Genomic DNA, 15,244 nt, shown 5'->3' with positions numbered 1-15,244 from the left:
GTTAAATCAAATTTCACCACAACAAAATGTCATTACCTGATGAAAATGCATTACACCATCCAGTGTACATGTGTTTGCTATGGTTGCATCAATGTTAACAGTCATCACGTGGCGCAATATGTACACAAGGGTTCCGAAAGGCACTTGACTACAGTACACAAAGCATTTCTTTATGCATGCCAATGACGCCATTGTAGAAGTGTTTTTCTAAATAAAAAAAGACACCTATAGTATAGTGATGTAAAATGTGTTAACATTATTTACTACTGCAGTTGTATCATAAAATCGGTGTAAAAAAAAAAAAAGGCATAAATCATTATGCAGAGCACATTCTCTAATCCTGTAGAGTTTATCCTGCAATAGAGCTCTGATATTAAAAAGAAATGAAAACCTGCTCAATTTTGGATTTTCATTAGGATGTTGGTGACAACATTTTAATTTGGAATGTTTTATTTGCCACGCGCTTAACCTTAGAGCTCTAAGCTGTGTCCTCAGTGTACAGTAATGCATCAGCAGAATCAGCCATAAGTCTATCAGCTTATCTTTCCATAAAAAGATTAAAATAGTAACACACTAGCTAAATAGATTAGGCCCATCCGCATGTCAACACATACGCTAAAAAATATCCAACACCTATCCTGAAGAGGGATAGGTAGATAATCAGCTAGATGGGTTTTCGCTCTTTTAGCCTAAAAAACTGGGCCTGGCTACTGCCATTTTCAGCAAGTAGACAGACTTACAATAGGCCTTTTGACAATTACACTGGTCTGACATTACTGAATGATCACACACAACATGTAGGTCAAGATATACTTCACCACCTAATCAAAAGCAATGTTAAAAAGCCATAATGGTTTAGGACTGCTGGTGTGGATACCATAACAGAGATGCTCCAAGCAATAAAGTGTACCGTTGGAGCTGCCAGACCAGAGCTGATCTAGGATCAGGTCCTACCTGGTCCATAACAAATCTGATTCATTATGACTTAATGCCGGGCAGTACACGATTTCACCACAAAAATGCGTCGTCGTTTTTGCCGTCACCAGACTAAATTTTCACAATCGGGGTGAAATCCTATGAACTTAGGCTAGGATCAGTATGTCGGGACTGGGGTATTTTTAGTGGGTTAAGGACACCCCGATGATGGCTGTTTCCTACAGACCCCCGTCAGATGTCCTGAGCATTTTCTAACATGTCAGACGTTTTTGGTTTTGCATCTTGTAGTAGGAGCAGAGCTACGACTTAAATTGGACACGGCCTACTGCCAGTAGCCAATGAGCGCTCAGCATGTGAGATCAAAACAATGACCAAGAGGAAATCAACAACACATAGGTTGTCACTAGTTACCACAGCCACTATGTCAACATTGACTATATATCGTAAACATTCATTTTTTGTTGTCTTCATTTAAGATTAGGCATAAGGTTAGCAGTGTGGTTAAGATAAGTTTTAAAAACTGATTTTAATAAGATAAAATGTAGAAATAGGCGGGTTTAGTCATAATTAATGAGATTGATTGTGCTGTGGGGAGAACGCTGCTTCCTTTTCAATATTAAAAGTTCTCACCTCCAAGTCCTACTGTAGAACAATACAGTGCATTCGGAAAGTTTTCAGACCTTGACTTTTTCAACTTTGTTACGTTGAAGCCTGATTCCAAAAAATATATATAATTATATATATATATATTATATATATATATATATATATATATATATATATAAACAATACTGATTAAGTGAAAACAGGTTTTAAAAAACAGAAATAACTCATTTACTTAAGTATTCAGACCCTTTGCTATGAGACTTGAAATTTATTTTTTCATTGCTCCTCCTTGAGATGTTTCTACAACTTGATTGGAGTCCACCTGTGGTAAATTCAATTGATTGGACATTATTTGGAAAGGCACACATACGTCTATATAAGGTCCCACAGTTGTCAGAGGAAAAACCAAGCCATGAGGTCAAAGAAATTGTCCGTAGAGCCCCGAAACAGGATTGTGTTGAGGCACAGATCTGGGGGAAGGGTACCAAACAATTTCTGCAGCATGGAAGGTCCCCAAAAACAGTGGCCTCCATCATTCTGAAATGGAAGAAGTTTGGAACCACCAAGATTCTTCCTAGATCCGGCCAAACTGAGCAATGGGGGGAGAAAGTCTCTGAAAGTCCTTGAGGCCCAGCCAGAGCCCGAACCCGATGGACATCTCTGGAGAGACCTGAAAAATAGCTGTGCAGCGACGCTCCCCATCCAACCCGACAGAGCTTGAGAGGATCTGCAGAGAAGAATGCGAGAAACTCCCCAAATACAGGTGTGCCAAGTTTGTAGCGTCATACCCAAGAAAACGCGAGGCTGTAGTCGCTGCCAAAAGATGCAAAAATTTCGAAAAAACCTGTTTTTGCTTTGTCATTATGGGGTAGTGTGTGTAGATTGAGGAGGACTATTTAATCCATTTTACAATAAGGCTGTAACATAACAAAATGTGGAAAAAGTCAAAGCAATGTAAATCCATATTGTCCACGCCATATTTTGTGCCTCTGAGAAACACAGGGCAGGATCAACTAGGAAATCATCATGTAATGTGAGCACCCACATCCTGGGGTTGAGGATGAACAGAAGATCTGGGACAAGAAAACATTTATTAGGGAAATATGTGGGCACGTCCAAGTTGTTACGATTTTAGAGGTTGTGTATGCCCAGTATAAAAAGCAAAACAGATCCTACTCAGAGGCTTGATAAATACAGACCCAGACAGCCTCTAGCTGTGGAACCTGGAGACAATGACTGGTTCTCTGGGGGGGAAACCATCCTGGCTGGGTTGCCTGGCTGTCGTCTAGTGTTCCTGTCTGCCTCCGTCCACCTTGTTAGTGAGGTTAGGATGTCTGATGCAGTCTGCCTGCCCTGGGACATGGCTTGAGATTAGATTCCTATGGCGTTCCAAATTAACAGCCATGTCTTAGGGCAAGTAGTCTGGCCCCAGTCCCCTCGGTGCTCCTCCCCGTCAAGACAGGCCCTCTCTTTACAATAACATAAGGCAGCAGAATGGCTGACATTCTTCAATTAGGTCTATGCTCCTGGTCCTACCTCTATGTCTATAACTCAGTAAAGCTCAAATCTTCTCTACAATATACAGGTCTCCTTTTTGTCTTTAGGTCCACCCCAGCCCCTACCCATAAGCAATTGAGCATTCAATTCTTCTGTAAAGAAAAAATGTAAGAAAAGAAACATTGACCTGTGCCTGCCAACATTTGTACGGGTCTCTTGGGCCGGCAGATTAGACTACCCCAGAACGTGTGGGGCGATAACCACTATTTTCTCTAGTCAATTTCCTACAGCCAATAATGGAAAAGTTTGAAATATGCAGAGATAGCAGAGGGTTTTCCACAATGCAGTTGTTCATGAACCAATTGTCAAAGTGCTCAGTGCTGCAGACGCTAATGGAAAAATGGCAAGCGTTGCAGTTTGCCTTGCGGAGAGGAAATTCCATTAAAGTATGTCCAAGGGGGAAAAGCAACTGTTAAAAGGGTAGGACTGTGGAATTTTAAGAATATATCTTGATATCTGCATAGATGAATGCGTAAATTAGTTTCAGGTATCAAAGAGCTTCCAAGGAAAGTGCAGACTTCGAAGTCAATTCTGTTGTTTTCCTTTACCTTAGTTCAACCATCATCTAGGTGATTGAAAATGTTCTATTTTATAAAGATCTGTCCAATAGAATTCATGGAGGCTCATCAAGAAATGTGAATTTCACTACCACAGCAGGAATTCAAAAAGAGCATCATATATATAATTTTTTTTTTTATGAACAAAAGGGGGGACCCAACCTACATCTCTGATAAACAGACATCCACACAAAAAAAGATGTCAACAATTTCTATTTGCATTTTCCACTCTGTACATGTAGGATTAAATGGAAAATAATGAGGTGGTGTCAAATCACACATCACTTGATCCTTGTGATGTTTAAAGATGGCACATGAATGACAAAAGGCTGCATGGCTATCTGTTCTGTGCTACCACTGCTATTTCGGGGAATTGAGAGCTCCGAGGCACGAGCCCAGAGTCTTTGAAGTGCAGCGATAGCACTTGAAAAGACGTTAACTGGCTTTGATCTTGTGAAGCAAGGCAACACTGACTGGGCTGGCTGCTGCAAACGAAAACAGTATCCCCCATACCCAATAATGAGGTGGAAAACAAGCATCTCTACAGGGAGAGACCAAAAATACCAGCTTCCTTGTCAGGGTAAAATAATGACACACAGCGAGTAGCTTCACAACTTTTTCCATGTCCTGCTGTAACAAAACCTCAAAAAGGAATAGGTCACTTTAGCAAATAAATCCCATCTGTATAGCCTGGTAGAGGAAGGACATTAGAAAGGCCATTTCTTTTTAGAGCCTGTACAAATGTACCCCTTGCAGATCTAACTACCGGTAAATAAACAGTCAATAAGCTCATTTAAAAAGGCATAAATATTATTGTAACTAAAGAGTATAAGAATCAAGTGGAATACCTCACCACCGATAGTACGGTGGTGCTAAACAGTTTTAAAATCACATGCAGGCACCAGGAGATTTCACTAGAAACAAAAACACTGAATAATTCAACATCCAGACAGAGAAAATATGTAAAAACACTAAAACCATATGCATAAGCTTACTTCGAATGTGGAGCGTAGTAGTCGACTTCCAAAGACAAACTGATCATGACATGTTCTCAACAATAAAGAGTTATTGGTCACATTTATGCTGCTTCCGTCCAGTGTCTGTTGTCCCATGCAAGTCCTGGTAGTATTTATGATAACGGACTCTTACCAAGCTCTGTAGCCCAGTCAGAAGCTCCTCCAGCTGGGGAGAGTAGCAGTTGGTGGCTCCACTCTTCACAACCCCCTACCAAGATGTTAGCATGACCAGTGACAACACTGCTGACCATGACAAAGAGAAGAAAAAAATACAAGCATCCACCAGAGGCAGCAGTCACCTCCTCCTCTTTCCAGAGGCAGCAGTCACCTCCTCCTCTTTCCAGAGGCAGCAGTCACCTCCTCCTCTTTCCAGAGGCAGCAGTCACCTCCTCCTCTTTCCAGAGGCAGCAGTCACCTCCTCCTCTTTCCAGAGGCAGCAGTCACCTCCTCCTCTTTCCAGAGGCAGCAGTCACCTCCTCCTCTTTCCAGAGGCAGCAGTCACCTCCTCCTCTTTCCAGAGGCAGCAGTCACCTCCTCCTCTTTCCAGAGGCAGCAGTCACCTCCTCCTCTTTCCAGAGGCAGCAGTCACCTCCTCCTCTTTCCAGAGGCAGCAGTCACCTCCTCCTCTTTCCAGCCATACCGCTCCTTCCTTCTCTCCAGCAACAATAAATGATTCAACCGTCTGTCCAAAAATGCGACAGAAATAAGAAAAGGAGGGAAAAGCCCACTCATCCAACACACGGAGAGCAGAGCAGCCTTGCCTCTTTGGCAGCCCTACTCAAACAATAGGAGTATCTAGTGGACTTGCCTGCCTGCCTTCTCTCTGTCAAGGCAGTCAAGCGGTGCACGTTGTGGAGCGATAGCGCTGAAATCTCTCTCGCCTCTGGAATGCACACAATTCCAGGAGGAGGAGGGGGAAGAGGGGTTTCTCTGAGTGTCTATTGTTTAAAAGGGTCGTTCTGCGATCCTTAGCAGGCAGGGTGAATAGGGATCAGTATTCCAGCTGCCCTCTTTCAGCAGTAAATCCTATTGTTACCCAAGGTGCTCTGGTGCTGCTACAGTGAGAGAAACAGGAGCGGGTTATATCGGACCATCATTTCAGTGGTTAGTGTCCACCCACATGAGTAGAACACGTGTTATAGGTTAAAGATTGACAAGTTGTACGACAATGGTGTGGACGTCAGCTGCAAAAGAGCGGTGGACATCCCAGTGACGGAATGTACTGTACGTAGAAAACTCCCTTTCTTTCAGCCACACTGGAAACTTTTCAAAACACTGTCAATAGCACTGTGCTTCACTGAGCTTTCTGTTTCTCCCCTCAGTGACATCCATCCTCTTGGCTTCAGCTGTTGCATCTTGGAGACTTTTCAATTTCGGAGTTCTGTTTTCCTTCGGGAAGGGGGCCAGGAGTTGCCAGGACAACCATAAATACTCTTGGAAATGGAAACCATTGTTACACTGACTGAAGGCATTTGTAAGACTGAATGTTGCGATAACAGCCATACAGTATAACACGACAGTTGGGTTTCTTTTGCATCAAGCGGTTTTACACTGGATATAGGCTACCTCACGTTAACTCAACGGTATTCACAGCGTTTCAGTTTGATCCTCCTTGGCTTATACCTATAGGCTCAATGTAGACTAATAATCTCTTGCTGTCCCCGCCGCTTCAATCAATCTGACATGAGCACAACGCCTAAAGCACCATAATGTGGTTTTGATGCTTCATTGATCCTGGACAATTCATGTCACATGCATGGAAGTCACTGAGGTGATTTCATAGCAATATTTTTGATTTTCTAAAAGTCGCTAAGACATATCAATTGACAACTGAATTTGAGCCTAGAGGAGAATTGTTTTTTAAATAATAATAAAAAAGAAAAAGACAAATTGGGAGTCGTGGTGCTGAAATGAGATCTGCCGCAACTCCATGTAAGTTGGCAGTTCTTATAGTAGCAACTGAATAGAGCAACTTCTCAAATAAAAGTAGTCGTACATACATAGTGTCAATATGAGCTCCATGCCAATAGAAATAAAGAAACGTGCAGTATCTTGTTGGGTTTTTTTGGTGAAGAAAGCAGCTGTGCAGGAAACGCTAGATCAATCTTCAATATGTAGCTTCTTATCATTTGATATGAAATCATATTTCTGCTAAATAGCAAGACAAACATTAAAATGGAATATTGAAGGATTCTGGAATGCAATGCAACACACTATTCCCCGAGGCTCCGACAACAATTTAATTGTGTCTGTTGCAAGGAGCAGATGCTCCTCATGTTTGTGCCAATAGGAAATTATTCAAGCCTGGGGATGTTGGTGTGTGGGTGTGGCGGGGGTAGTTCTGCGTCTTCCATCACAATCCTGTTGGAATGCAACATATTCCCTAAAAACAACTATAGTAAGTCCTCATGTTGCTCAGGTCCTTGAGTGCCGGGGGAACAGAGGTAATGCATATGTAAATAGGTACAACAGAACAATGGGATGTGTATGATGACTTCATAGCACCGTTTACAGTGGCCTCCACAGCTGGGGGTAGAAGGCAGCTCACAACTGCTCTGGCAATTGCCAGTCTAGCCTGGAATTCAAACTGATATGAAACTGTGCATATTGTGGTCCCCAAACCCAGCAGACCCAGTCCATTAAATGACCTGATGCAGGTCGACTTACTGCAGCAGGAAAGCTTGCGAAACACAAACCTGTGATCCAACTTGGCCGTGTTAGGTACCAAGCGGAAGAAAAGACTTAAAAACCTGAACTTGTCCAATAAGACCCTTGTTTCTGTTTTCCATTGCAAAATGTTTAAAAGTGATTTCAGTTGTGTACCCTAATAAACATGACCCTGTCCTCTACAATAATTGGGGTTTGCCTCACTGGTAGCAGTGACATAGAAAACCCTCGGTGTGCTAACGGCATATCCATGCAACCCTGCACAAGCCCTCTGTCAGAGGCAATTTGAGCACTCATAAGTTCTGACAAATAGTCTGGTCTCACAGACAAGGAGTACATAACTCATGACAAGCAAAACAAACGCCATTTTTTCACATAAGTCTAGTTGGAACAAAGATGCTTTTGAGTGATATAGAGCATTCCATTTCAGTCTTATTCCAACTAGCCATAAATCAATTACCGGTGAAAAGTCTCTGAAGTCTGGGTTGCGTGCTTCAATAGGTTGTGTCACAAGCAAGAATATTCTATGTAATTCGATCTCAACTCGTTTGCGAGTCCTGTGCTTCCAATGATGTCGTTAACAACATGAACCTCAACGTCAAGACAACACAGTAGTCACACAGATGTTTAGTCAATGAAAGGATTGCAAGCGTTCAAAACATCATTAGCATGTTTGAATTAAGGAGTCACTGAATAAACCAAAACAATCTACTGCAATGAAGTCCCATAACCTTTCCTGACCTTTACTCTGAAATAACAAGACCGTAGGAAAGCAACTTGATATTGGAATTCAAGAAGTGAAACAAAATACCAAAGCAACATTTATGCATCAATGTTCTTGCATGACTTCTTCACTACAGTGAATTACCAATGACATAGCCTAAATCCGTTTATTGATCCATCATTTAAGAGTCATGATGACTACGTGCGTGTTGCTTTGAAGTAGCCTCGAGTCTAGATAATTTACCAGCATGCATTTCAATGTTAAAGCGACATCGGCCTCTTCTCCTGCTGAGAGGATTAAAGCTGAAGTTCACACACATATAATGTTGCGGATAAAGTTCGGAATTACACAATATCGTATGTACAACATCTAAAAGACCTGAACCACTATACGGAGAGATCAGATGTTTCTAAAATGACATGTCTGTTTTGGAGCCTTTGTTCATCTGTGGCCGCCATACTGCAGAACAAGCAATGAGGAAGTCTCCTGGTGGTGGGATAAATTTCTCAAAACCAAGTGGGAAAAAAAAGAGATTTGATTCACATCAGGTGAACTTCTTTAAAATGGCAGCACTGTATTCTGATGGAGGCACAGAGTCCGACAAGAGGCTCTTCTCTTCCCTGGAGTACCTGACGCGCTATTGATGAGCTCTGAAAGCACTTGGCACACACAAGTCGGCAGGAGTCAACACAGCCCTTCTGTCACTAGTCTGTCTGTTGACAGACAGGGTCCTTCCTACATTGTCTAGTTGGGTTCACCGGGTGTGCTGAGAATCATAAGTCATCATCGATATTCAACATGTTTGACTAGACAGTTCCCCATTCAAACCAAAGTTACCAAAAGTTGTCATCATATAATGTCCATAACCAGCTGATTAGTCTGTTTTCCAATGCCTTAGACTTGGCTCATAAGATGTTGGTTTCATGTACAGTACCAGTCAAAAGTTGACACCTACTCATTCAAGAGTGTTATTTTTACTATATTGTAGAATAGTGAAGACATCACAACTCTGAAATAACACGTGGAATCATGTAGTATTTTTAAGTGTTAAAATCAAAATATATTTTATATTTGAGATTCTTCAAAGTAGCTAGCCTTTGCCTTGATGACAGCTTAGCACACTCCTGGCACTCTCAACCAGCTTCATGAGGAATGCTTTTCCAACAGTCTTTCCAGTTCCCACAAATGCTGAGCACTTGTTGGCTGCTTTTCCTTCACTCTGCGGTCAATTGGGTTGAGGTTGGGTGATTGTGGAGGCCAGGTCATCTGATGCAGCACTTCATCACTCTTCTTCTTGATCAAATAGCCCTTACACAGCCTGGAGGTGTGTTGGGTTATTGTCCTGTTGAAAAGCAAATGATCATCCCATCTGGTTTGCGCACAGTGGGACTGCGTATCGCTGCAGAATGCTGTGGTAGCCATGCTGGTTAAGTGTGCCTTGAGTTCTAAATCACTGGCAGTGTCAACAGCAATGCATCAACACACCTCCTCCTCCATGCTTCACGGTGGGAACCACACAAGCAGAGACCTACTCTGCATCTCACAGACAGAGGTTAGAACCAAAAATCTCCAATTTGGACTCATCAGACCAATGGACAGATTTCCACCAGTCTAATGTCCGTTGCTCGTGTTTCTTAGCCAAAGCCAATCTCTTCTTCTTCTTATTGGTGTTCTTCAGTAGTGGTTTCTTTGCAGCAATTCGACCATGAAGGCCTGCGTCACGCAGTCTCCTCTGAACAGTTGATGTGGAGATGTGTCCGTTACTTGAACACTGAAGCATTTATTTGGACTGCAATTTCTGAGGCTGGTAACTCTAATGAACTTATCCTCTGCAGCAGAGGTAACTCTGGGTCTTCCTTTGCTGTGGCGGTCCTCGTGAGAGCCAGTTTCAGCATAGCGTTTGATGGTTTTTGCGACTGCACTTAAACTTTTTTTTTTAAGTTCTTAATTTTCCGCATTGACCGACCTTCACGTCTTAAAGTAAATGGACTGTCATTTTTCTTTGCTTATTTGAGCTGTTCTTGCCATAATATGGACTTGGTCTTTTACCAAATTTGGCCCTCTTCTGTATACCACCTCTACCTTGACACAACACAACTGATTGGCTCAAACGCATTAAGGAAAGAAATTCCACAAAATAACAAGACAACGGTTAATTGAAATGCATTCCAGGTGGCTACCTCAATCTGGTTGAGAGAATACCAAGAGTGTACAAAGCTATCATCAAGGCAAAGGGTGGCTACTTTGAAGAACCTCAAATATAAAATATATTTCGATTTGTTTAACACCGTTTTGGTTACTACATGATTCCATGTGTTATTTCATAGTTTTGTTGTCTTCACTATTATTCTACAATGTAGAAAATAGTAAAAAAGAAAAACCCTTGAATGAGTAGGTGTGTCCAAACTTTTGACTGGTACTGTACCTCCACTGTTTATGAACTGCTATATACACACACACACACAGCTTTAATGAACATGAATACTACCACCTCACACTGTTTTATGATTGTCTGCTGGCTGGTAAATGTTCACAGCAATTTCCGGTCCTGCTCTAACAAAGAGCCAGAGGTACAGGGCCAGAGGGACAACCAGAGTGAAGTGCGAGTCCACCATTATATTGACAAGGTCCGGGTGGCTGCCATGCCTCACATGACCCAACACAGGACTGGAATCTAATTTGATGAGGCAGAATAATTACTATATTGAGGCCTCGGGGGGGGTCCAATCAGACAGGCAGAGCATAGTATTCCGTCAGTGGGTCTTCAAGCATTATAAATCAATGTTCAGAGTAATGAACCTTTGATGTATAAAATAATAACTTAGTGAAACATTAAATTAATTAGGTACGTGAACAGATGTGTTCATACAACGAAAGCATTTAGCTGCCTATCTGTCCTCAATGCAAAGATGCATTTCTCACACTTGATAGCTCATCCACAAGGTAGGTTACCTTCTGGATGTCATACAGGCCTAACATTCTGTATGACTATCTGTTGTTGGCAGAGTGTCCAATGTTATCTACTATCAATATCTCCACAGGCTTCACATTTGACTAGAAGCGAAGAGCAACACAGTCAACTGGGTGGCAGGTAGCCTAGTGGTTAAGAGCGTTGTGCCAGTAAACAAAGGGTTGCTGGTTTCAATCCCCGAGCTGACTAGGTGAGAAAGAAAAAAAAAACCTGTCGATGCGCCCTTGAGCAAGACACTTAACCCTAATTGCTCTTGTAAGTCACTCTGGATAAGAGTGTCTGCTAAATTACAAACATTTAACTTCCACATTTTCCTATATTTGCTAGCAGGCTCCTGGACAAGCAACCAGGGGTACTAGCACCTCTGGGGGTACTTGATCTATCCACAGGGGGTACTTCAGGGGTACTACGGGCAGAGCAAAATTCAGTTGGTGGTACAGTCAGCAAAAAAAAAGGTTGGGAACTACTGCTATAGAGGACATTCATTTTAATGGCTTTGCATTGATATGCCTGAACTGGATAAGTTTCTCTGTACTACTTCACTCCATATCACCCAGGAGATCTGCTGAAAGAGGTAAAAGATCAAGCCTTCCCAGTAATAAAAATGACTATCATTATGAGAACTATGATTGATGCGTGTGTCTCAGCAGCATGATATACAGGTAACGCCGTGTTCTCGGTTGAGAGTATTCCAACGCGTATGCTCTTTGGTTTGACCCTAGCCTAGAAACCTGACAATGAAATTCATTGAATTCTACGCCGGACATTAATAAGTGTTTGGATCACAACCTCTACAAACCAGAATGTTCAATAAAATTACATTTTAACTTTACTGGTTGTCAATGTGGTTGGTCCTTTTGCAGGTAAGGATGTAAGACAACAGGAAAGTAGAATTACGTCAAGGTTTCTAGGGGCAGGACACCTGACAGTCCTTCTGCCTGCTCAGGTCAAGAGCCTCCTCAGGTCAAGAGCCTCCTCAGGTCAGAGCCTCCTCAGGTCAAGAGCCTCCTCAGGTCAGAGCCTCCTCAGGTCAGAGCCTCCTCAGGTCAGAGCCTCCTCAGGTCAGAGCCTCCTCCGTCTCTCTCCAAGTGGACAAGAGTGATAGTAGCTGATGCTATGTGTTATACAGTCCTTGAATTATGTCACTATTTTCTTATACAGTCAACATTATTATTTCTCTTGTGCTAGTACTCATTCATTCGCATGCTGTTTATTATGGACAGTATATTAATTCACACATTCTCTGTAAAGATACACATCCATCTCATATATCCTCTGGAAGTTGCCTTATTCCTGCCAGTGAGTCCCTGGAGCACCGCTCGCTTTTACTGGTAGTGCGTTCAGATCTCTGTCGCCTGAAGCATGACCAACATGAAAACACCTACATGAGACGCAGGCATACTTGCCGAGTTCGTGCACGCGTTTACATGGTTCTGCGCATGCTTCAAGTGATAGAAATCTGAACTCACTACCTGCTGTAAAGTAAGTTAAAATATTATTGTATTCAACATTCTGGCTTGTAGAGGTCGTGAGAGGAAACGTTTGTGATCCAACCGCTAATTTATGCCAGGCATTGAATCCAATGCAATTCGACGTCGGGTCTCCAGGCTAGTTCAAACAATTATGTACATAAACCCTGGATTGCTGGTGCTATGTATTGGCCATTGTGAGGCTTTGAAGCCACCGGTTGGCCCTCCACCGGAGCAGTCCTCCATAGGAATTAATGGAATTTTACAGTATTTCAATTAAATGTCAAGGACAAAAAAAAAGGTTATTTTTTTGTATACTTTAAAAGGAACATTTTAATTTGTGTGTTTATTTCACATATAATTCAAACGTATGCATTAATGAGTCTTTAATAGAATAAACATGGCAAAAACGAATGTAGACATTAATAAATGCACTTCTATAGCTTCCAAAATGCTTTACAATGGTGATAGGTGCCAAGATGGAGGCACGGTAGCTTCAACACAGCCCCCCCCCAGTCACCTAGTACATCTATTTATATAAAATCATTCAATTCAACCACTGTAATCTCAAACTGTTACGTGGATAGTCGTTCCTTCTCTCCCATTTCAATACAAATATTGTGTTGTTCAAATGAATGAGCGCCCTTCATTTATGCGTGCATCTCTAGCAACCCCGGAATGACCCTGAGAACTCATTAAACATGGAGATTTTAATCTTTAAAAAAGCCTCTTGACTAAATAATAATAATAAAAATTCTCTAACTGAAACAATTTTACGCCACATGTGTAATATATGAGGTGAGACGCTGTTGTGGCTACATTGTAACAAACGTGTATTTGCAAAAGTTATTAAAAAGCATGAAATACATTTTACAAGCCTTCCTTTGAAATTATTTAGATGGTGATGACAACCTACCCACGATTTTAGTCTGATAAAGGCAAGTCAACAACAGTGCACTTTTTTTTGTTACAGGAAAATCGATCTTTCAGAAGCATTTATTAATGTAACTAGATCGCAAACTTCAAAATAAACATAGTAAAGCTGTAGTAAATTCGTTACAAAATAAACAACCTGTTGTAACAAGTGTAAGGCGAACTAAAAGCTCCAACCCCTCAAATATAGACATTGCTCCAACCCTACTCACTGAGTGAGCAGCATGCATGACCGCAAGGCAAACTCAGATACCAGATAGACAGCCATGCAACAACCCGCAGCAGATAAAGTTTCAACAAATGCTCAGTAAAACATATCCGTATCACGAATTAAACGGTGCATTGATCTAAACATAAAATCAATATTTGACTTACTTGATAAAAAAGATCCTCTTTGTCTGGGTCGTTAAAATAGTTGACCGTGGTTGCCGGAGCTTGTCAAGTTTGTCGCTGTGGCTCACAGCATGGCGGGTGTGACCTGTGTGTGCTGCTGCGAATTCAAAAATCCTTTCTCAGCAGTGATATCAGTCGAGATAGAGTGGGGGGTGGGACAGGGAAAAGCATTATGCAAACAAGCAAGGTAGGTCTCCAGAGGGCACTGATGCGCTTGTGAGAGAGAGCGGCACAAAGCCTGCAGTTGTTACACATTTTATTCAGTCTTTAATGCTTGTTACGAATAATATTCTATTTGAAAGTTATTATGATACATAGGCCTAGCAGATAATGTAATTTATTTAACACCTTTAAAAAAAAAGATAATTGAGGACAGACAGAGGAGTTTAAATGTTGTAGCACATTCAATTTAGAATAGAATAGAACAGACTCAAACCTCCAAATGTGCGTCTGCATGGACTCACTAATGTCTAGACTTTACTTTTGACCAAAACTTTGGGGGGGAAATCCTTGGACAGCTACTCACAGACATTCTACTGAAGGGGTTGGAAAGGTCATTGTTATGGGTCAAAGGTTATGCAACATTTCCTCAAATGGAGCAGTGAATCAAAAACACAGTAAAGCCAGACAAACCATCCCTTGTCTTATGGTCCAAAGAAGGGGGTGGAGAGGGTAGAGTGCGGGGGTTCCAACCCCAGACTCCATAAAGTGGTGGCTTGGGCTAAACACAATCACATCTTTCAGCCGTGGAGCTTCTCTACTCTTGATGAAATGTGGTTGTGAAGTGTGAACAAAGTACTGTTGAAATATATCCAGTATTCCAATAGCCTATCTAAATGAATTATGATTTTTCCCTCGTCCCTTAGTCTAACTTAAATTCCATGCCCTCCATCTGTATAATGGCATAGTATTCCTACATATCTTTAAGTTTAATGGTCAGCGTATACAGTACATGTTTTCCTTCTACATAGATTTTTCAGCTATATCTTCACGACATACATCTAAACGTAAATGTCACATTATCTTTCTTCACCTTTATCTTTCAGACTTAGGTCCTTGTTTTGAGAAGATAATTGTAGTATGTTGTTGGTAAGATGTAACCGCTCTGTTACACACTATTATTGAGATATACAGTAAGTCATATAACTTAGTCCAATCACAGTCCTATCAGTCCCTGTAGTATCTAGAGCAGAGGAGGCTGGTCGGAGGAGCTATAGGAGGATGGGCTCATTGTAATGGCTCGAATGGAATAAATCGAACGGTATCAAACACATGTGAATCAAGTTTAACTCCGTTCCATCTATTCCATTTCAGCCATTGCAATGAGCCCATCCTCCTATAGCTCCTCCCACCAGCCTCCTCTGATCTTGCGCTTACTTTAAATGACTCCCTGTGTTAGTGGTACCGTAAGTGCT

The 15,244-nt window shown here is 41.7% G+C and overlaps 1 protein-coding gene across 11 annotated transcripts in view; it reads right to left on the bottom strand.

The window, feature by feature from the left end:
- Positions 1–14,034, bottom strand: part of sema4d (sema domain, immunoglobulin domain (Ig), transmembrane domain (TM) and short cytoplasmic domain, (semaphorin) 4D) — a 113,107-nt gene extending 99,073 nt beyond the window's left edge. For 7 of the 11 annotated variants that reach the window (XM_014138878.2, XM_014138877.2, XM_014138879.2 and 4 more), the window contains exon 1: positions 13,812–14,034. The gene's annotated coding sequence lies outside the window, so the exon portion shown is untranslated. Of the gene's footprint in view, positions 1–4,651; positions 5,001–13,811 lie in introns of those variants that run through there. The other 4 variants (XM_014138873.2, XM_014138875.2, XM_045692579.1 and 1 more) reach the window with 4 other exon arrangements.
- Positions 14,035–15,244: the final 1,210 nt, after the last annotated feature.

Source organism: Salmo salar, chromosome ssa13 (assembly GCF_905237065.1).
Source record: "Salmo salar chromosome ssa13, Ssal_v3.1, whole genome shotgun sequence".
In the NCBI taxonomy this organism is placed as follows: Eukaryota; Metazoa; Chordata; class Actinopteri; order Salmoniformes; family Salmonidae; genus Salmo; species Salmo salar.
Note: the sequence above shows the minus strand (reverse complement) of the source record. Positions and strands in the feature narration are given on the sequence as shown.